At 39.3% G+C, this 24621-nt stretch overlaps 1 protein-coding gene across 1 annotated transcript in view; it reads left to right on the top strand.

The window, feature by feature from the left end:
* Positions 1-1226: 1226 nt before the first annotated feature.
* lingo2 (leucine rich repeat and Ig domain containing 2) overlaps positions 1227-24621 on the top strand; it is a 115711-nt gene continuing 92316 nt past the window's right edge. The window contains exon 1 of the mRNA XM_029512705.1: positions 1227-1259. The gene's annotated coding sequence lies outside the window, so the exon portion shown is untranslated. The remainder of the gene's footprint in view (positions 1260-24621) is intronic.

Raw genomic sequence — 24621 nt, forward strand, 5'->3', positions numbered from 1 at the left:
ATTTCTAAAAGAGGAAGTAAATTTCCAGCAAATGTTTCCAGCAAACAATCTAATAATCAAAAATTTTTTTTTAACACTTTATTTTGGAAAACCAAAATGTTAACTGTAGCTGATTGTTAATGTTTTATTTATATTTGTTATAATAAATGTACATATTTTATTGAGGAAGGGAGCTTGTAATGCTCAGCCTTGCAAATTACAAAACCACTAAAATCTCATTACTTTTTTCTTCTGGTCACACCCACCATCCTTACTCCATCATTCAATAAGGCCCACCTCCAGGAAACTTTCAAATCCATGTCAGATTTACTGGTGTGGCTGGTTCAGGAGGTGAGGAAACGCCAGCTCACCTTCAGCCTAAAACAGTGTGGCTTGTCAAAATCTGCGGGTACGGCTCCCAACCGGTCTGGAGACACGATGGATTGCTTCTTTTTCCGGTGGAGTTCCCAGTGAAGTTGCGGCTCTGACACTGACTTTGACTGACTGTCTGACGGTACTGAGAGTAGGCCTACTCGACACTTTTTTTTTTTTTTTTTTTTTTTTTTTTTTGGTGTGCATCTACTTTATTGCTTGAGTCATTTGTTTTGTATGGTTTGACTGAAATATTTTTGTTATTATTTGTCAGACGTGACTCTGACTGGCACCCCACTTTATATAAACGTGTCAAACCCGCTGCATTTGTTTCTGTGTTCTTAAGTGGCTACACATTTTTTAAAGCAGTCGCAGGTTTTATCCAGTTGCCTTGAATGAGTTGGCAACAATGTCTGTCAGAAGGGCACATTTGCTTTCTAAGGCTGTGCCACAAAATTGAATGGTATGAGCCTTACAAATGCTGCTCCCCTGTCTCCTCCAACCGAAGTGATGGTGCAATGAGCCAGCCTCCGGAAGCTGTTTGGGCAGACAAATGATCAGACATGACCAGACAATGAAAAAAGACACTGCACGTCTGTCATGCCGGCGTTTTCTTGCCGACATTTCCTCTTTGGTTTAGCTAATGTATTGTCTTGCACTGACATTTCTTCAAGGGTGTTTATCTTAGATTACTGGGAATTGGGTGGTGGCTGAGTCACAAAGTTGTGATCTCAATGTCCTCATCATCTTCTTCTTCTCTGATTTGTGATTTTCCTTTTCTTTCTGTTTGTTTGTTTTTTAGATCCCGGAGTAGGTGACCTGTGAACGGAGTCGCTCTGGAGATTTTCTAAAAGAATTCTTCTCTTCTGTAAGAGTGTAGGGACAGCTGACTTTGGAAAGCCCTGCAGGTATGTCAAGATAATACAAATCATGCGATAAGTCTGGCTTTTTTTTTTTTTTTAAACTTACTTCAGTAGGTTTGCGTTTAAAAAGCAGAACTTTTCTAAAATTGTCTAAATAATAATTTACCATCTAAATAAATACATCCAATGAAACTGCTATGTATAAGGTAAACAAAAGACAAGGCAGAAAAGACTATAGAATGTCTTGACTCAAAGGAAGTCGCATTTGCAGAAAATTTTTAAAGTAAATATTCAGCTCGCAGGCCTGATGTCACTGGGCCATCTGCTCTACTGTTTGTGTCCCCTGACAGTGAAAGCCCAATTACCCCTGGTTTATAGGATATCATGGATAATTAATATGTTTGTTATCTCCAACGTGTGTTTAAATTTGATTTTCAGCATTGCACACTATTAGCATGGTGTGCACTGTGGAGTAATAGATGATACATGTCACATTCCTCTTAGTGGCTAAGCTCCGCTCTGCCATGCCCTCATTTGTTTAAAGCGCACTGCAGCAGGAAGACAGCAAAAGGCTTTGGCGCTTCTCTTCTCTGGGATACCTTATGTTTTCAGAAATTGTTAACATATGCATTCCTTTTAGACGGCACGTTATCTGTTGAAAGAATGTGACTCATAAGATGTTATGTAATTGATTTAATATAATTTAAGCAATTGCAATTTAATCAATTACTTTGACTGACATGAGTGAAGCTGATGGGATTTTGATCTTTTGATAGTCGGCAAAGTTCAAGTATTTTTGCAATATGAAGTACTAAAACTCAATGTTACAACAATGTCATATTCATTTGATTTACACTTGTGACTTGGGTTAATATTTTGTCGGTTTTTGGTTGTGTTAAGTAATCAAATTGTCTCTCACTAATGCCATCCTGACATAAAAAAATATTTTCGCTGTCTGCCAAGCTGGTTGTGCGGCAGCGTGTGTCTTATTTGAATGAAAGCCTTTTAATGAGCAATGTTTTTTGTCGAGAAAAATGGAGGGCAATTTGTTTATTTCACTGATTCACCAGCCTTGGTAGTGCTTAGACGTATAGAGTGACATTTTCTTACCAAAGGGCAGAGTTGACACACGATGACTTGGAGGGTGTCGCACACATGTGCTTAAATGGCTGCCCCCCCCCCAAATGCCAATTCTGTATGTTTCCAGTCAAGCCAAATGGGTTTGGTTAAGTTTTCCACCATCCATTTGCCTTTCATGTCACTCTTTCAATAAATGAACCGGGAAAGAGTGGGAGTGGTTGGAAATTGATGTGTTCACGTTGGGGGAGGGACTGTGCTGAATGGCATGTGGAAAGAAAATGTGTCTCCCTGAACTCCCCTGCTGCCGTGAGGCATAACACAATCAGATTTAAACTGCTTTTTCTTCTCCCTCTGCCCATCTGATTTCTGCTCTTGCCAAGCTATTCTCTTTCATCTGCTTTATTCCTCTGTATTGTCATAATGTAGCGGACCCTGAGTGCTCTCACAGATCACTGGTACAGCTTATCAGTGAAGTGGTGCCGCTTCAAATTGGGTCCCTTAATTTAGTCTCTCTACATTCATTCTCAGGATTACACTTTGAGGGGAAAAGGCTGCAGGGTTCGAGAAGCAAGATAAACATACTCTAGGTAGAACAATCTAGACCAGTGCATAGAAATCTCGTGCAGATTTTAGGAGCTAAGAAAGAAAGAAAGTGTCGTGAGGGTTGAAGAAACTCGTAGCTTCTGTAAACATCTCTGCTGAGCAATCCTAAACTGTGTTAAAAAGAGAGATCGAGAGCTGATTGACATCCATTTAAATTTTAAAGTTATCAGTATTATTATGTACAACAATTAAAAAAAAAAAAAAAAAAAAATGTGTGTATGCCAAATTTGTTTCTCAGGGAACTTTCCGGGACTAAAATAATGATTTAAAATCTCAGGTTATATGTTTTACACACAGTTTGCTATAATGCCAAATGCTACATTACCCTCCACCTAAAGGTCCCGCCTTGCCACACTGTAAATGTTTGCAGAGGTGCACGGTGGTGGTCGTAAAATGAGCATATTCATGAGCTTGTTTGATCGTTCACCAACCTTGATGATACCGCCATATTTTATACTGTACAGTATACGGACAGTAAAGATTTCAAGGGCAGAGGAGGCTAGTGTGCCCTCTGGAGAGATGTACCACACTGCAAACCTCAGAACACTAATTCTTCTCATCATTTCACCTGAGTAACTGAGCTCGTGCCGCCGCCAAAAATCTTTCTCCTGCTTAAAAATCAGAAATCGCTACATTCATGTCATACCGTTCTGAAATGGTATATTAAAATGTCTCAAACGTGTTGGAAGTTTATTTCATTACATATTTTCAAGCAGCTTATCTTTGTGAATCTATGGTATTTGAAATTATTTTCAAATGTTTATTCTCTCTGTGTAAGAAAGAGATGGGCATCATACTAACCAAGCTTAATAAGCTATATATATATATATATATATATGTTAATTATATGCACAGTAGATATATCACAGTAGAGCAGGGGTCACCAGCTCCGGTCCTGGAGGGCCACTGTGATTGAAATGATCAGCTCGTCATTGAGCTCTGCTGAGGTCTGATAAGGAGCCACTCATTTGGAGCAGGGAAACATCTGAAACATGCAGGAGAGTCGCTCTCCAGGACTGGAGTTGGTGACCCCTGCAGTGGAGGGACAAAGTATCAGCAGCTGCCCGACAGAATGCCCAACTTGTGCACACAATAATTTAACTGCATTTAACGGCTTTTTTTTTTACATTCCATTTTTGGATTTGTTGTCAGATGCTCATCATTCATGTGCTGCTTTCAACATGCCCTGAACAGCTGTCTCCAAATTTACATGTAATTTTTTATTTCCCCCCCCCCCCCAGCTGTTAACTCATGAATGTGAGAGTTGAAACAATATTCATCAGTGGCTGCACTTTACCGGAACAAACGTAAAGGCATGATTAAGCCATTAAGGCCACATCTGCCAGCCTAATTCCTTTTTAATTTGCAGAGAACTCTGCTGTACATTGGCTACAGTGGATGTGACATTTTAATTAAGCAAGGGCTGTAAAAATGATTACCGTGAGGTTGCAGAGGGATACTGCTCATCTCACTGTGGAGAATAGCAACCAGAAGTCCACACAGGTCGTTGGTGCCAAACTGACACACCCCAGAAATCACACTGACCTCCCTGCTATCATTGCTCTCTGCATCATATCTTGGATATATATATATAAGAGGCAATAGCAAGGGCAAAGCACGTGAAACTCTTTCGTACCAGTACAAGCAGCGTTATTTATAGTACAATTTGAACTTTTCAGATGGCCTTATTACATCAACATATTTAAATCTATTTTAAAGATGGTTTCCACGGAAAATCCCTCTCGAGATTTATTTCAGTACTGCCTTTGGCATAAACACTAGCACTGGAAATAGCACTAGATTAATTTGACACACAGAATGCCAACTTAAAAACTAAAACACGGACAGAAGCCACGAATGGTGACGGTAAATACTTCATACGTTTAAGTAAATGACTGGCGGGCCTTTATACCTCCTTATTTATCACATGGTCACAGCCCATCTTTGTGAGCGAGACTACAGCTACTAAATCTAAGACTTGACATCTTTGTGGTTTATTTGAGAAAAGAGATCAGTCTGTTGAATTTTATGTCTTCACAGAGAACACCAGAAGGCTTTGTTTCATGGCTATAAGGAAACAAGGTTGGCATATTTTTTTTTTAACCCAGACATTTTATAATCTCGATTATAGCAGTCAATGTGTTTTATTCAAGAGTATGTCATATTAATCAGCTTTATCAAACTCAAAAGGAAAGTGCATTTGTCTCCACCAGAGAGTTGCTGGTGTGATTCTCCATGTTTGCTGATAATGTATGCGCTGGCGAAGTGAATGATTTTCCACTCTCCCTTCAGCATCTTGTGTCTGCAGTAGAGCTGTTCAATTATACAGGCGGGGAGAGTGTGACTGCACTGAGCTGCTCTCCAGTACATACACTGCAAATGTGTGACAAAGAGACTTTGAAGCATACCGTCAGCGCAACACATTCATATATAAATTCTTATCCTGATGTAATGTTTACAGTAGGTGAGTCCACCTATAGAAAGAACTCGAGATTCAGAACTTCAGGGATCTGAAAATAATACAGGAAGGATTTGTTGATGCATATTTACAAGTTGAAGTTAAGCGATTTTGATTTTTTTTTTTTTTTGTTCATGTCAGTAAAGTTCATAAATATGAATTTGCCACCAAGGAACTGCTGCAGTTCAGCGCCACCTTAATACATGGCTTGACATTGTAATAATACATTATTATACTGTCATTATATTCTAAACATTTTCCAGTGACTTTCAGCAAAACCTCACAAATTGGTTTGATGAAACTTCAGTGTAGTGGAATGATGGAAATATCAGATACAATTCAGGCAACAGACGCGCTGAGCACTGGTAGCGCGCAATTATCATCAACTGGGGGATTTTAGGATTTTTGCAAAACATTCTGTGCACATCCTTGTCAAAGCAGAGTTTAACTGGTACAGTGAGTTGGATGTGGCAGACAAACGAAGGAGGGTGAGGACTGTCTGAAAGCAGAGACGCGTTAGTGGAGAGATGCCAAAGCAGAGAGAAGCATTCAGCACGTTGGACAGCTCCGCTCCGTCATGTTCTCCTCAGGACCTTGGGCAGCTCCCCAGGGATCGACCTCGGTGGCAGACGGCTTGTCTGCTGACGAAAACCAGCCAGCGTCTGTCCTTTCCTTTACTTCACATGCTTACTGTGCTTCTCATTTTGAAAAACTGGCAGTTGTAGATGAACTTTTATAATCCAAGGTCTGTTTCATTAACTGGAATAATTGGCCGGTGAGGGAACTTTGTGTTACCTTGGGTCTCATGAACTCACTTTCATGTGGAGTAACCATAGTTACCTGTTACTTAACGGTCTCAGATCCTATAAAATGCTGAGGTTTCTGTCAGAAGATGTTAATTCCAGTTGGAGCTTGAAATGGGCAAATGTCAAGTTCACATTAAACCAGTAACTATTGTGGTGATCTTTAGATGTAACAGGGAGCTGTCGCCAGGAAGGTTTGTCATATTATCGACTGAATATCGTTGTGTGTGTGTGTGTGTGTGTGTGTGCGCGCAGCGGGTTAACAATGGCTATCCTTGTGCTTCATTGAACAGATGATATCAAGGAGAAGCTCCGCCTTTCCCTTCACACAAAACACAATTAACAGACCTCACTGGAGTAAGAAACGTATAGCAGGTATATACCTACTATATGCTGATGTGAGGTACATAAAGGCTGCGGTGTTTCCTGCAATTTTCAGAAACCTTTCAAAGACAACAATAAGGTATCTTCATGTCAGTTCATACCTCTTCCCTGCTCAGGGCTTCTAACTAAAAGCTGTTGCTAGCTGAATATGTTTTTAATTCCCCCCCCACAGACAACGCAGTGATGTGTTTCATGTGAACCGATCCTTTCACACGTTATAACTGCAGCCCTGATGAGCATTAGGTTGACAGCATGAATAGAAAATCTTTTTATAGACTCCACATGACAGGAGAATGTTTCATCATTTTCTGGACTGCCTCTTCTGGAGCTACAAATTACTACTACAAATTACATTACCAAATTTGATGCATTTTTTTGTTTTGGAAATATTAGCTGCTTTTAAGCAAATGCTTGTGTCGGACCTTAGAAATATGATGATCATACTGGTCTTCAGAAAAACTTTGGATTGACCAGACAACTCGAATGGCGACTGTCTTCTCTGATCTTACGGCAAACAGGAAGTGGGATAGATGAGTCGTGCTAGAGAGAGCCATGTGATCTGAGTCCCTTGCTGCATGTTCATGTTTATGGATGCTTAAGACGGTCCATTTCCATCGTACTTTGACTGCAACACTTCAAGGCATCGCCCGACTACCGGAGCCTGCATCACCTCGTTCTGTCCTCTTCATCTTCACTACAGAAGCCCGTTTTCACACCTGCCAGGGCTCTGATGTGTGCACCGTTTTTTTTTTTTTTTTTTTTTTTTTTTTTTTTACCCCTCTATTGTTGGATTTCTCTCAGAATTTCTGATGCTCATAACCTCCCTTTTTACCGGGAAGTCAGTGCGTTTAGGCTGCTATTACCTCGCCTGTGTGTGACTGGAGTACCAGAGAGACTTTTTGCTCCCTTTCTCTTGATTATAACCGTGTTTTAATTCTCCTGCAATAATTATGAACGTTACTTGAAAAGTTCTTCAATGCTTTCCTAATTGATGATGACACTGCTTCCATAGATTGAGATGAAAAGCAACAATTATAGCTACCTAAAATGTTTCTATTTATACAGCAACATGTGAGGATTTATCTTTAAAACGCAGGTTGTAAAGGTCGTATTTGACACTTTATCTCTATAATTATTCTCTTCTGCTTCAGCAGACTAGCTGTTGCTGTGTAATATGATGTGGGGAATGGGTGAATTGACTGGTTAAATGCATCAAATGAATAACACTAGATGATGAAAATTCATTGTAGCCTGTGCAAAATCAGCACGTGAACTTTAAGGAAATTAAATTACTGTTTCCAAACTCTGCTACGAAGATGGTTTCAGTCCATATAATCATTATGTGTCAGGTTCTTCATCCACATGCAGCTATATGCATTAAATAGCAGGTGGTTCTAATTGTACAGCTGTGGTAATTTTCTTTGGCATATCATGTCATGATTTTTGAGAATGCCCTTTTGCGATATTGAATTATTTGGCTGATACAGCGAAGGCAGCGATAATTGGGCCTCTTTGGATGCTTTGTGATGTTGTTCAGCAATCTCACATACCATGGCACTGATTGCCAATCCCTTCTTTAGATCTGACAAGCACTGCTAATTAGCCTTTAATCAAATATGGCCCACCTTTGAGGCCGTGTTTGCATTTCCGATTGAAGCGGTGAAATACCCTGTTCGATGTTTGCATTATTTTAGAGACCCCCCGCCCCCCGTTGATCATGTATGAATTTGCTGTTGTTCATGGCAGTGTAGGCCCAGTAGCAGGAATGTTACAAATCAAAGGACGACTGCACATTGCACATGTTGTGTTTCTGTCACTTCTAGCTCGTATGGTGTCTGCTTATCCCCTGCGATAGTCGTTTCACCGTGGGTTCATCAGAGCAGTGCAGTGGACAAATGGTGAAGACGAGGTAGGCCCCATTGTAAAGAAAAACCATTCAATCTCTTCTTATTGTGACTCCTCTGAGTGCCCCTATAACAGGAGCTTATATCTTAAACTATCTTCTCAATAACTCAATTCTATGCTTATCTCAGGCACAAGGAAAAGATTTAGAGTGGGGTGGTGGAGCTTTCTCTCATTCGCTTTAGGAGGTATCTCACAGGCCAGACTGTGAAGAGATACCGAAGGCTCCCGTCGATGATGTCTTTGAGAGATCACCATGACGATGGGCGTTAATAACATGGCATTGCATGTGACAATGGATGGTATATTTATGGAAGCCATTGAGCCATTTGCGACACAAGGTGGTGGCGATAAATTGTTCTTGGATAGACTCGCATAGATTTCCTGTTTTTTTTGTTTTTTTTCCTCCTGAAAAATATGAGTCTAGTCTGGTTAAAGCAATAACTGCAATGGAATGGAACTGTTTTCTTCAATTTTGCATATTCTCTGCAAAATATTGTAAAATTGGAGTAGGCAACATTTTTGGATTTACAGAAATTTGAAAAAGAATTCAAATTTGCCACCATATTTTTGGGTGCAGTCATGTAGGATACTATCAAAAAATTCCAGAGATGTTGACAGCAGATAATTCTCCTGTTAGTCTTGTTTTGAAGTGAAATCTGTTAGAAACCCATCTGTGCAATGAGACTGCTGAAGTAGAAGGTGTGACTCCGTGTCAAGTGCAGCATGTGGCTGCAGGGAGAAAGAGTGGGAATCATAAAAGCGTGCAGTGCACCTGTTTTTCAATGCATCTTTGACTTCGAAGCAGTCTGAGGTGGGTTGATGGTTTGACTTATGCAATGCTTCTATATGTTCGCTGTACATGCTCCCTTTATGCACTGCCATTTAGGCTCTCCAGAGTTCAGTTCGATAAATTCGCCGAGCAGTAACTTCTAAAAGCATCGAGAATGCTTAACAGCACTATGCGAATCTGCCAAACTCGCAATTATCAAAACTACCTGACCTTTTTGTCCTGTTACGTACCAGCACCCCTTACGTTCCACCACAGTTGTTTCGTGTGACTGTATTTCTCAGAAGAACGTATTGGTACGGGTAACTAAACGTTGTATGTTTGCTTTTCTGTTAAGCGATAGAAGATTTATCTCTTGACCCTTTCAAGAGGTCCTCCCTCTCTTCCAAAACAGAAATTACTAATTAACTGCTACCCCCCTCCCCAAAAAAGGAACACACACATACACACACGTATATGTATACATCTGTTTACATATATATATTTGTACATATATATGTGTGTATATATCAACCTTATTCATTTTCAGATAAAAAAAAAGCAATAATTCACAATAACAAAAAAAATTTCAAGTTATTTCAGTTTGGCAGATTTCTTCCTTCCTTTGTGTGATTAGGTATTCTTGGGTGGGGGGGGGGCATATTTACACTAATCCATCTTGTCACCAGATATTTCTTATTTTCCTCACTTCGTCACTTGGAATTTTTATTTTTATTTTTATTTTTATTTTTTTACGCATTGCCCTTTCCTTGATTTTATTCCCCAATTTTATTCATTTATCTTCTCAATTTTCCTGTATTTATGTCTGTAATTTGTATGAGGCACACTATTTGCATTAGGCGCTGTGCAGAGTAAAAACTGAACTCTGTTTTCTGGCTGGTCTGGCTCACGCGTGTTTGTTCCCCGCCCTTCATTTCTTTTGCTGCCCATTTGACATTATTTGGCCAACTTGTTTGTTGTCGTACCCAGTTTGCTCGACTCAGTATTTGTCTAACTTTATATTTGTCTTAATGTTTACAGAGAACAAAGATGTATTTGTTCCCTCTTGTTTGCTTTTGCTGTTTTAGTGAGGAGCTTTTCGCTGCAGCACTTGCAGAGACAAAATCACAGAGAGGCTGAATGCATTCCCCATCATGCTTACCTTCTTTTATTAAACTTTACATGGAAGTCCACTGAGAAGTTCAGTTTTCTTGAAGAAATATGTGGAGTCATGGCTCCTCTCTGCAAAAGCACTTACAGTCCAATCCAGTAGTTCTGCAAGAAATACTACCATTACAAATCTTATATAGTAGAATTTAGGTCGGCTATCATCATGTGATATTGAACTGCAGCATATAGGTTCACATTTACATTGCAGGATGACTCGAGTACACAGAGGCAGGTTAGTAAAAAGGAATGCAGTGTAAAGTGGTAGTTCTATTATTGAAGGAGCGTTATTACTATCATTTTATTAATTTTCACTTAACCCATTAAACACTGTGTAAATCATAAGAAATTCAGAATATTATCGAAACAAAGCTGTGACAATTCTTAGAGAGAAATTTGACTTTGTTGTCATCAAACTCAAAAAGTTATTCAGTGTATAATGATGAAAAAAAAAATCTTCTGCAAATCTGTGGATTGGCATGTTTTTGTAGACTTATTTCTTCGTCCTTCTTAGACATCTTGAAAAAAAATTATGTACCACATGAAAATGTAAAAAAAAAAAAAAAAAAAAAAGGTTACCTTTTGAACTTAATTAGAGTTTGACTGTTATTTGAGACTTTAAGTGAAATACTGCAGTTCTGTCGTTATATCAATGCATGTGCAAAGCAAAACAGTGCCTTTATGTTTCCAGCTGGAATAACTGAAGTCAGTTATCAAATCATAAACTCGATGAAAGGACATAATGATTTGTATGTAGCGAACCTCGTGTTCACAGTGAGTTGTTTATGGTGTCCCAACCCCCTGTCGAGCCAAAGAGGTTGGGCGCATACTAAGTAAAATTTTGCTCGGCGAGCAATAAAACCAGAGAGGGCTTGTTCTCTCCTGAACTAACAGAAAGGTCATGTTTGTATAAAAAACAAAAACAAAAAAAACATCCTTGGTGGCGGGGGGATTGTGGGGGAGTCACATGAAGACAGAAATGCCAGGCCTCTGTAGTACTAAGAGGAAGCTCTGAGGTGCCAATGGCCGGTCAGATATCTGCCATACTTCCTTGACCTTTGACTTTATTCAATCTTTTTGAGTCAAGCAAATATTATCTGGGAAGTGGAAATACAAATGTCAAGTATTTCTGCATGTGAATGGTTTTGATTTGGTCCCTCGGGGAAAAAAACAGCACCCCTTTTTGTTTTGTTTTCTTTCAGCTTTCCCTCAATTCCTGATGTGTCATCCCTTCTACTCCTCTTTCTCATCTCTGCCTCTCTCTTCTTCCTCTGTCTGTGCTGTGGCACACAGGACCTGTCCACTTGTTTGTGGCGACCACTGCAGTAATTTTGTGTGGCAGCTTCTGAGGACAATGACCGCTGGGTGTTTTGTGATGTAATGATCCCTGCCATCACCTCTCAGCCCCCTTCGGTTAAGGAGCAAGAGGGATGCAAGGTGAAGGGCTAAGTGGACACGAGCATAAGCAGGAGCAGCGCCAGGAATCGGTAGGCAAATGGAGCCAAGCTTGTGACGGGACCTTTAGTGGCTCAAACATTAAACAGGAAAAAGCTGGTGAAGTGCACAGACTTTCCTTTTTCTAAACGATGGCTCTTGAGGTGTCAAAGAGCCCTGCCCTCCGACACACCAACAAACTGCTTATTGAAACTCTCATGTGTGAAAGTGTCACCGTGTGACTGAGATAGGTCTATACTGGAAAAGGGCATGCATGCTCACCAAATGTTTTCTTGTTAAGTAAATGTCACATTGACTTTTATTTGTCAAGGAGCATTGGTAGAGGATGCACTTATTGAATCGAAGAGCATCTCTGCATTGTGTTTTCCCTGAGCATACTTAAAGGTTTCTAGAAAGTGAACCAGCACATCAATACACTTATCCCACCAAAGACAACTCAACTTTTTGAGGGTGAAGCGACTCCACAAACGGTCTGAAGTTGAGCATGAAAGTTCATTCCTGATCTCCGAAACAGTAGTTTGACAGAGTGATTTAGAATTACGATATTTTTGCAGATATTGTCATTGTTAGCTCAGTTCTGTATTTTGTTGTGTTCGCTGGCAGCCTAATCTGAATCAGGACACAATTGTCATTGATAAGAAAAGATGCATGCACTTCTTTCAGTCATGCTTTTTGTTTTGCCATTGTCAGCCCTTCATGAAAAAGGCATTGTTCCCTTGAAGCGGGTGGTGAACAACTCTACTCGAACCAAAGTGTTACAAGCAAACAATAAATTGGAACAGCAGCAAACAAGTGTGAAAGAAAACCAGTGGGGTTAGAGCCAGTATGACCCCAGATTCACACACAAACAAACTCAGTATGAAAACAAAGTAAGAAGTGGTGGTTTGCGGTCAAGGCTGCTGCTGTGTATCAGTAACAGGATGTTAGCCAGTAGCCTTTAGCTACTGCATCAACTTGTATTTGGCTTTATTGTCCCTTTAATCCAGCATGTCTGCAATCATCTGCTGAATATGTTGCATACAGGCCAGGAAGGTGAAAGTGTGTTTACGATTCTGACTGGCTGTTCTCAGCACAGCCAGGGGTTTATTGCAAGTGCCAACACAATGAAACCCTTGAAAATGCGCAAGTGGATTTGAAAACCGAAAGAAACAAGTCTGACAATTTTTAAGTGTCGAGTGTATCTACTAGTGCACGCATGCATACAAATATGGATGTGTGTGGATGTGTATATATAGCTTGCCCACTTAATTAACGGCCGACTTGCTCCAAAAACTGACACATAATAGATGAAATGAAGAACAGAAGCTACATGAAATGACCGTTAGTCATGGTTGCATGTTCAGTTGCCAGATAAAAAGGCAAAATAAAAAAGATTTAAAGGCAGCTGACTTTGGTAATGGCTAAAGAAGTATGAGCAGAGCTTCTGTGTGGCTGAAAGATGTTATTTAGATGTTATTTGTGTTTTTATCGTTTCAGTTTTTGTTTTGTTTTTTGTTGTTTTTTGTTGGGTTTTTTTTTTTAGTTTTTTGTTGTTTTTGTTTGTCTTTTTTTTTTTTTTCCCTTTTGAAGGCACCAATTCCACCAAAATATTGTTGTAGCTTTTAGTAGAATGAATAATACCAAAGCAACCAAAATTTGGACTGAAAGCGGATGTTCTGAAAAACTCTGTCGAGCACAATGGCATAACACAGCTCTGTGAATGGAGCCGACACTGCAGTCGTCTCTGGAGGACTCGGCAGGCCCACATATTCCAATCAAAATCTGTTCAAACCGAAACAGCACTAATAGGAGGAAAATTGTCAGTAATTAAAATGTACATCAGAACTTCTTGTCGAAAATACACCACAGGCTGCTCTTCCATCTGTTAATTATTCTATGAGTGCCTTGTTAAGTGAGTGCCGTGGCAATATACTCAATACATTCAGCTGATGAGCATGACTTCAATGATGAGGTCTAGATTTGTGCTTGGGTTTTTTTTTTGTTTTTTTTTTGTTTTTTTTTTTTTTCCCCAAACATAAATTACATTGCTCAAGTAAAATAGTTTTCCATTTTCTATTTCTATTCGTTTATATAACTGTACATATAAAGATTTTTATGTGTGAAGTTACAATTGGAACTACAACATTTCCCTGCATGTCAGGTTTGTATAGATAAGTTGTATCTTACATATAAAACATCCAGATTCAATAATGGTTTGGAAGATAAATGCCATATATATATATATATAATATTGTCTGCCATTTAGCCACCAAATGTGTCTAGAAATTATATTGTAATATTCCTTGCTGAATAAACATGGCCTGATTGATGAAATGTGTTTTTTTTTTTTTTTTTTTTTTTTTTTTAAATAACCAAATCTTGACAACTGCCATCTTTACCCTTCATCTTTATGCTCACCAAGGCAGACCACCTCATCCATCATAAGCGCCAGCATCTTGCTGAGTCAAAGCACCTGATACAATTTATCACCATCCCTGCTCTGTCCACATTTTTGTGTCATGTCATAAAGTTTCTGTAATTTCAAACAGAATCAAAATCAAACAATCAAGTCTCTCAAAGTTTTTATATTCTAATCCGAGTAAATGTGCTGCAATAACACATGATTAGTCGTTAAGTACCAATGTCCTTTAGCAATTTATTCAATATGAAATAAATGAATCAGTCTAATATCAGAAACTGACTTTCCATGTCAGTGGAACAAAATTCAACAGGACAATGTCTGAGTTGATAAGTGATAAACTGAGATAAACTGAGTGATAAACTGAGTTGATTAAACTACACTACTGTCGACAGGATACATATGTCTAATAATGAGCAAGATGAAAATTGATGGAAGCTCAGATTTAAGCACAGAATGGTCAAATTACGTTCGGCAAAAGTGGGAGAGAATGTGTCATGGCTATTTACGAATATAGCAGTCAAACTAGACTAAATGATAAATTATTACAACTAACGTCGTCTGGTGACGAATATTATTTTATCGGACATCAACCCAGTGATGAGCAGGGTGCCGAGCTCTCACCTGCTGTGAATTGAGCTGTATGTGAAGACTCTTGGCAGGAGCCCAAAGCAGCGAACTGGTAATCATGGATGACGGATTTTGAGTGGTCACGGTTACCTGGCAACTGGTCTGCCAAAGTGTCAGCGGTCTCAGCTTTGGTGCAGTCTGATGCTCAAAGCAGTGCAGGCAGAGTTTCTTTCTGGGCACTCTTCAGTTCTTGGTAGGCTTCTCTGGAGGTGGTAGTCGGCAGATGGTGCTACCTGCTGCTCTTTTTCAGGTTCATTCAAATCAACCTGAAGTCTAATTGGTAATTTTGAGTCTCTGGAGGAGACTGGCTTTGGCCAGGCTGCAAAAAGTAACATCTTAATCTTGCAAAAAAAAAATTCTTGCAAATAGTAAGTATTTCTGTTGCTTGGCTCAGTCTGTTTTCTCTGCTTATAAAATTAAGATTATGCATGTAGACTAAAAAAGAGTTTCTTGGGGCATGTGGCAAAAGGAAGCAAAGACTACACAAACAAAAAGTACAAAAGCAGCAGCAATTCGACGACTGGAATGTAACTTTACATTGAGGAATCGGGATAAGAGCTTAGAAAGAAGTCAAAGCAAAAAGTGTCCGGCCAACAATTGAATCGAACGCAACTGGACTTGGGTTTGTCAAAGGGTTAGGGTTTTAACAGCTCAGCCTCGAACAATGGCAGCAAGAAACTGACCTCATGTGACTCCACCGACCACAACGACTGTTGTTCACCAGTGGGCTCACAAGACTCCTACCAGCGGCCGTTCACCGGAGGCCTCACATGACTATCGACGCTCAGTGAAGCTCCACTAACGAGGAGCTGTGTGAACACTCCCACAGAGGTTAAATACCTGGGTTCAGCTCCACTGTTCTTCGTTCCAAACTGACGAAGCCCCTGGGATAAGGAGGCGAAACGTCTTTGACAAACCTAAGTCCGAAGTCCAGATGTGGTCATTTCAATTGTTGGCCGGATATGACTGTGACCTGGATGAATGAGAATACACACAGACACTCAAAGCAAAAAGCTTACGTCAATAAAACAGGCAAAAGGCCTGGATGAAGATTTTGGTAAAGAATAATGTGGGACAGTTTTCTCCCCCAGGGAATGTTGCATGTTTGAAGGACCTGACTTCTCTTTTTCAACTAGGGAAGCAAGTAACTTTCTTTAGAGCTACTTGATTGTTTAATCTTGAGTATGATCTTGAGTCTTAGGGGCGATTGTAAAATCTATATGTTGTAGTTCAACATAGAATACAAGATTGACTCATTAGACAAAGCATCAGTTGGGTTAAAAAAAAGAGTTTGTTTATAATTTGATCCGGGCTCTTGTCTGTGAAGAATAAGATGCTGGTTTTCACCAGGATTGGAATGTGGTTTGTAATTAATGCTTCTGTTATCCAAAGAGGGACAGAGGAGACACCTCTGTGTGTGGGTGTCTGCATCTGAGGGACAGAGTTTTCAGGGTTCACACTTCATCGATCACAGTCCATCCTGAATGGGTAACAATTAGTTCACAGTCATGTTGTTGCAAATAGAGATTTGTCAATCATTAATCATAATCATTTGTTGATCCTCCATAGATGACCATCTGACGCTGTCTTTTTAACCTGCTGATAGCACTGTTTGTCACAAAAACGGGTCCTTCGTCTTGATAGTTTAAATGTAGGGTAGGGTAAGAACTTGACAGATTCTAGGCCCTTCAAACTAATCTTCTTTTTATAGTTTGTGACTGACGCTCATGAAAGACTCTGGAGACCTTTCTGGAGGTTTGGATTGATGGCCAAAGTTTGTCGCGAGTCAACAAATCTCCAATCGGACGCTATAGAAGTCAATGAATTACCAGCTGAAATAAAATGACTAAAAACTAAAAAATTCATACATGTACCACTCATTTTGTAAAGAAAACCTTGGTGGGATTACTTAGCTTGTTTCCCTGAAAGCAAGCAGTTGTACAGCTTGTATTATTCCTGTCAGAAAACAGTTGAATACTTTGCCTTTAAGCCCACAGCATTTGTAAATCAGCTCAAATGGATGTGCCCAGGTTACGCAACCTTTCATTGTAATGTTGAAGCTGACGCCATTGGTATGTTTTCCAGTGAAGAACGCCATCACAATGAATTCTGATGGCAATGATTCACCCTCAAAATTAGTTGTTTTTCTCTTCTTGCAAGTGATGTGCTTCCAGCATCACAAGCGTGTTTGCGCACTTTCATCCGGCCATCCTTTGCTACAGTGGCATCGCCCACACATTCCAACTCTCCTCTGAAAAGCGATTTGATCACTGCTGCCAAGTGGAGTTAACACACGAGTGTGAAAATGTATTGCAAGGAGTGGGAGAGATCTGTGTGCAGGCTGCTTGTGATGTCTTTATCAGGCCTATGCAAATAGAAGCATTGCCACATTCCAGTAATGAGTGGAAGAGATTGTGGCAGTGTTATGATGCAATAAAAGGACTTTTTACATCTTTTTTGTATCATTGACTTCACATCAGAGTGTGAACAATGTGGATGTTTACTTCACTTGTTACCGTGTTTATGCAGCGTACTGTACTGTTGTATATACTATATGTGTTACAGAACATCTATGAAGCAAGTTCTCCATTTTTGCTTGATTTTATTGTGCTCAGCTGGCTTTTGGATGATTTTATTTGGCTGTCAACCTACAATAATTAATCATTGTAGTGTTTGGAGGAAAGACTAAGTGATAATGACAGCGGAAGATGAAGAATAAACCAGAAATATTATGCAGAAAAACGTTTATTTCTGCCGTGTCAATTTGGTCAGCTCAGTCAGAAACTTGTCTTCTCCAGAGATGGTGAGAAAAACACCTTCCAGAAAAGCCATCATCTTTATTTAGGTTTATTTAAATAATCAGAAAAGGGGAAAAAAAAAAAAAACTAAAATATCTTGTAAATGTATTTACACGTTAGCTGCTGCTTTTCACAGAACTCCCACAATCTTTTTTATTTTTAACTTTTCATACACAACAGGAATAGCAGCTCTGTACATCATCAGGGCAAAAGCACTCTGCCATTAGTTTTTGTGTGTGTGTGTGATTTGACTTGCGAGACTTCCCCCTGGAAGGTTTGTCATAAGAAGTAAACGTGAAAAATATTGTTAGGGTTGCATGAAGAAAAGCAATGCTTTCAGGTCTGTTAAAAACCATCTGTAGAGGCCAATTTTAAAATTAAAAGCTTGAATAAAGGTGACTCGCTCTCAATGTCAACGTTACTATGATCTGGAAATACATGTTTTTAAGCTTTAATTCATAAACTCATGACACGGTTTGACTCCGTGAGGATGAAATCTCATGTCACTTAATCCTGATTTGTGTTTTGAACTCCGCATGTAAAAGTCAATACCACGTGACCCTGCTGAAGCTACACCTACTCAATGCCATCATTGACCTGTAGGTTTACTGCCGTAAGTTCTCCAAATTAGACTGAGATGTAGGCAGAGGTTCCTTTGGGAGCTTTGTGAAATCAGTGTGCAAAACACTAAATATATGTTCATCACTGATATTATCAACTTGTGTCTCCTTTGTGATCTTGCTGCGATGTAATGTACATGTCCCACGTGCTTTATAATCTCTTTTGTTGATATGTGTCCCTCTCTGCTGTTTTCGTTCACATTCACGTGTGCATATGACATCCAGCATGCAGAATAATCAGATAATGAGGCAGAACGTCTTGCTGCATTTGAGGCAGCATGAATGCAGCAGTTGTAAATAGACAGATTTAATCGTGTGTTGCTTACTGGGGATTAATGGCAACCAGTGCAGTTAACCAGAGCTAATTGTCATTTAGTTAATTACAATTGGAATCGGCAACAAAGGGCCTTAGTGCTGCTGAAACTACACTTAATCAACTGTCAGAATCAGCTGCCTTGTAATATGTGACGCTGTATAGTGGCTGTGAAAAGTGTGCTATTGTAGTGCCTCTGCCTACAAACGGCTCTGCGGCTACCGCAAGTTGTTTATAGTGAATTGTATTACTTCATTTAGAAAGAAAATAGTTCCAGCGTAAAGCTTTGTAGATGCTCAGGGATCAATTAGTCAAGTGAAGTTGCCGCAGCTTTGATAAAATGGATTTAGTCATTTGCATCAGTCATTATTTTCTGCTTCTGGCATTGTTACTTAGGGATTATCTTTCTTCTTGGTGTATTTTAATATGGTGCTTATAGCAGGCTTCATCTGCTGAATCAATAAAAAGAGACCCATGGGATGATTGTTGAGCCTTTCATTAACAGGACACGGTTGTACAGCGGTGGCACATGTTCGCTTCCTGTGTCAACATCAACAACTCGCGATGCTCATTTGACAGGACTGATGAATAGCAATAAATAACCGCGGTGTCTCGCCTCAGTGTTAAAGAACTGAAGTGTTTAAGGGACTGGAGTTTTTCAAACCTCTGAAAATGAACTAAAATTTGAGTCATAACAGGAGACACAAGACAGAGATTAAAAGACAGAAACCGCCTGCACAATAGTTTTAGGTCTGGGGCCACGCACGGGGCTGTGAGGTCATATACCGCTCATCTGATGTGATTTCTTAATTACCCACGTTGAATTTATTATTTATTTGCTCTGTTGAACCTGCTTAACCTTGCTGCCCTTCAAAAATGATTTAGGAGGCACTGGGGAGTCAGCAGAGACTTCCACCTGTGGGAGGACGTCCTCTTTCAGAAGTAATCAAGTGGAATTAATCAAATATAGAGATATGAACTGGAGGATATAAATTGTATTATAGCACGATTAAAATGCTTAACATTGCCCAACACGTTTCCGTACATATCGAGGTGCCTCCATAGACAGATTAATAATTACAATATTTACTAGAGGGCATATTTAGAAATAAGTGTTTTCAATTCATTTTATTGATTCTAAAAAAAATCTGTTCTCTTGTCCAATATACAAAAATCAATGTTCCCCAACAGACATGTCCATCATGTTGAGATCCCCTCTTGGCGTTTGTCATGCAGTATGCTGGCACATGTCAAAACACCTCATCAAACCATTTATAAATTGAATAAAAGCTACAAAGTTTCTATAGGAGCCTACTAACAACACTGAAATTCATTGGCAAGTCATTAATTCAAGCTTGTAATAACTGAGTACAAATAATAATAATAATAATGAAAATTGCCGGTATTAATATAAATTAATTATATAACTATGGTCCCTCTGTGATGTGACGTTGGCAGGATCATTTACAAAGGTTATTAAAAGCTTTATTTCTAGTGAAACATTAGAAAAGATGTGAAATACGATAAAATGCAATTGTGTAATTAATTTTGGTATCTACTATGCTAATATTGACTACAACAATATTATTAAGACTTGTATAAATCCAAACATGTTGGAATATGAGTGATTCCTCTGCTCTTTGTGTTATTCTTTCATTCTCATTTGCCTGAAGCTCTTCGTATGAAGTTACACATCTCTTCGCCAGTGTTGGCGCAGCTTGTTGCCATTTTGCATCGTGATACCGCCGATGCCACGTCCTTCTTGTGCAGCAGGTGGTAACTAATACGCCGCCGCTTCTCCTCTCTTTCTAGCTGTGTGTCTGTATGCACTGTAAAGTCAGCCGAAAATGTTGCTAGATGTGTGGCAAGGTTATCAGTTTCACTTTCCCGGACTGGGGAAGGTGCATTCGCTCTCCTAGGCCAGTAAATCAGTCTGTTGCAAAATTGGATGCACTCGTGATTGGATAAAAATGTATTCAGCCAATTTTGCCATGTCTTAATGTGTGAAAGTTCCTCCTTTAATTATGCCACATGGGGACTTCAGCTCGGATAACTCTCCAGAATAGTTTGCCACCTAAATGGCCGATTGTAGAAAGACTCTGAGGTGCCAAAGAGACGAGAAGTGTGGAAGTGCATTGGAATTAGATAAACCATGTTCATGGTTTACCTATCAGCTCCACTCCATTGGGCGAACGTGTCTGTTTACTCCAAGTCCTTGACGGGCTGTGCTTTTGCATTTGCCAGCTGCTGGAACACATCTCATGGTCACGTATCCCGTCTGTTGCCATGGTGTTTCAGACAGAACTTACTAGATAGCAATGGTCATTTCTGCACACCTTTAGCATCCAACTCACTCCTGGCAAAAATGTATCGAGACAGAGAGAGAGAAACAGCATGCACCAATTTGTGAGTCTGTCAGTCTCCAGGATTGAAGGAAGCACAACCCAGCTGTTTCGTTATTATTATTTTTTTGGATTGTGTGGGGGAGGGGCGCAATTTGCTAGATCTCCGCACCTGAAGGGCTGGCATGGTGAGATTATTTATTTATTGTGTTAGTCCTGCTTCTTCATAGATGCTTTGTGAATGATTCATGAGTTAATTCATTCGGTAAATAACAAAAGGTGAAACAGTTCGTTCATACATCAGAAACTTGGCTTAATATTGCCCAACCCCTGTTGCTAACCTCTGCACAGCATATTGCTCATAAAGCATTTATGAAGCATTTGGAAAGACCTTCATTACACCACAGATGGATGAAGTTTTTTTTTTTAAATTGTCATTGAATTTGGAAGCCGAGCTACTGATTTCTGTGTCATCGCTGACCACTGTCACCGTGCTGCCCTGGCACATCACACAAAAGCCAAAAAAAGCCAAATTAGCATGAAGAAATGGCGTGTAAAAACTAAAACGATCGTTTAGATTGTGCAGTCAGGACTTTTATGGCGTTTCAGTCATCCACTTCTCATTAGAACTGGCTATGATTCTGTGGCAAATCAGTGGGGTTTGCTGTGAAAGAGAAGAAGAATATATTCAGATCAAACTGAATTATGAAGTAGCCCTGGAAAATTGGGGTCAGTGATGGATCCCTTTGATTTTTTTTATTTTTTTTTTTCCTATCCAGCAGCTGTGTGTCCATATAACTAAAGTCTGATTTGAAATCCAAATTCAGTGAAAGTAGCACAGCACAAAACAACATGGTCATTTGAGGGAATGGGAAAAAAAATGGAATAAAAAAAAAAAAAACTTCTGTCAGTGAACCAAGCTGTTGTACTGTGCTGAAGTCAAAAGGAGAAGCTGTGTAGGAGTGTTGCTGATCAAAAGTGTTTCATACGAATAGGATTTTTTTTTTCTTGGCGATCTTCAGCTTCTGAAAACAAACATGAAACACTGGTTTCTCATTTTCTTTAAGAATGCTACTCATCTGAAAATTTCAAACACAATGGCTCTGTCAATTACCCATTTACATTGATAATACAGCGGTGAAAGTGGAAATGGTAATTTCATAGATGAATCTGCCCCTCATAACAGCACTGCTCACGTCCCCTTTATTGAACCAGCATCTTGGAAATTTCCCGATGAAACTCTTTTGACAGGATTCACTCTGAAACATCTGAGTTAATGATGTTTGCTGCTCTCTGAGGCTCCACGATCAGATACCGATATTTTCTGCTCAGATTGTTTTATATTTCAATCCACAGTTAACATAGGACCCTTTTTTTTTTTTTCTCTCAAAAGATCAATTTATTCTAACTAATAATTAGATAATAAAGTCTATGATTTGGTTAAAATTGTGCATTTATTTTGTACATGCATAGACAAATTTAAAAACATGTTTATAACAGTTGTTCCACCGGCAACAGTTGGGCAGAAGGTCCTTCGCCAAATGTGAGATCAAATTGTTATTTCTTAAAAATGAAAATAATTGTTTATGTGCCGCTTGTGAAGTCACTGACAGTAACAGATCACGGGACTGTAATTGAGCTAAAACCAGAAGTGGTTTGGTATATTGGATTTGAGAAAGAGCAAGTTGCTTTTATTTTCCTTCCTTCCTTGCAGCCTTTAAAAGGTACCCCATGTGGCGCCGTGCAGGAGGTGGTCTGGAACAATCAGGCCTCGTGACCTCACTTCAAAGAAAAACAAGCAGTGTGCACATCCATAACAACTTTATTGGCATCCTAACATGTAAAACAACATTACCTGACCACCAGTCATCTGCCTTTTTATTCATTCATTTTGAAATACTCAGGAAATCCGATGCATTGTGTGGCTCCTGAATGTACCCACAGCTTTAGCACCCACTTTGTGCAACCAAAATTGAACCCCTTTTTAGAAAAAATAAATAAATAAATAAATGGGAAAATAAGAAGAAAGAGCCGATAATGGGTTCCATTTCTGTCTCCAATTAACTGGGTGGCTTTGTGTTACCATTCATTTGTAATAATTTTCTATATTTGTGTGAGTCATGGTGCAGAAATACAGCAGGTGAGGTCCTCCCTCGTTGCCGGGGATGATAAAGTTGCTGCTCGACTTCTTTGATTATGAACCATTAAATGGGAATGGAGTCAGTTCGCAGTCTGCAGTATCCATCACTACAAAAGAGCACGACTTCCTGATAGAAACACGAGAGGCTCGAAATCGACATTCCAGTATACGATCTGAAGAGTATATTAACAAACACGTCCGCATACATAATTTTGTATTCATTTAAATGCAAAAGAGCAATAGATTTCAGTTAAACAGCTAATTATTTTAAGACCATATCGCTCTGTAGATGCTGCCTGAGTATTTGTTTTACCATTAGACCACCGCAGTATGCTGTTCTTTATAGAAAGCCATGGCAGAGCACTTTTAATAAGCATTTTTATTTGAAATCAGGACAAAGCCTGGAGACATAAAGATGAGGCACGAATGGAAAGATTAGTCAAAAAAGCTGCTATTCTCTTTTTATTCTCAATCTGTGAAATTGTGTACAAATTTGGAATATTTTACTGCAATAGACATTTGACGTGGTGGGCCATTATGCTGTATGAAACAATTGTCCTGCACCCAAAACTTCCTATACATTGAGATGATTAAAATAAATTTTACTGGAGCAACAACTGTGCAGTAGAACAGTAGATAAGTGGCCTCGTGTCATCAGCTGAATGAAAGATGAGTGTCTTCTCACTTGGATGGCTGAGAAATGAACGCATTTCAATTTTTCCAAATAAATTAATGATGGAGATGAAATAATATTGCAGCAGTCATGATTAATGTAAGTCCTGAGATAGTGAAAATTAAGAAAATTAAGTTAATGAATACATACTCATGAGACCGCATTATGCCACAGATTTAATGGTAGATATTTTATGGCTGTTTTGCGTTAAATGCGAGATACTTCAAAGGCCATTGGTAGGCACAACATCCACTCATAAAATATTCAGTGTGGACTTTGATCCAAAGTACCGGACGGTAACAGAAATAGATCAATGAGTGGCCCGCAGTCAGCTCAAAGTTTTTCATGATATTAATTTTCACACTCTGAAATAGAGTCTGATAGCAATCAGTAATGTAGCACCCAAAAAAAGTGTTACATCCTAAAATAAAACCCACAGAGCCCACTAAAACAATCGTCAGGGATCTGTAACTTACTGATGCAACAAAACCTTGGCACAAATTGTCCACCTGTCTAATTCATTGGAGACGAATTTGGGGTGGATTTACTGCGGAGGTCAACCTTGTAACAAAATTTGCACTTGAGGCTCCGTAACAGTGTTTATGTGGAAATCAAAGACCATATGCTACTTTTGTTGTCTGCAGCTCCAGCTTCCAGCTTTAACTGAGATCAAAACACAAAAAGAAGTTGTTGTTTTGTTTTTTTTTTGGCCAATTTGAACACAATTAAATCCAGATGTTTGAGCTCTGAAATCACAAAGATATGTACTACTGCGTATGCATCTTTCTTTGCCCCGCACAATAGCAATTGTGATGGCAAAATCATGCAACACGCTGCCAGAGCATGTGTGTGTTATCCCAGATACTATGCAG

Source organism: Echeneis naucrates, chromosome 10 (genome assembly GCF_900963305.1).
Source record: "Echeneis naucrates chromosome 10, fEcheNa1.1, whole genome shotgun sequence".
Classification (NCBI taxonomy): Eukaryota; Metazoa; Chordata; class Actinopteri; order Carangiformes; family Echeneidae; genus Echeneis; species Echeneis naucrates.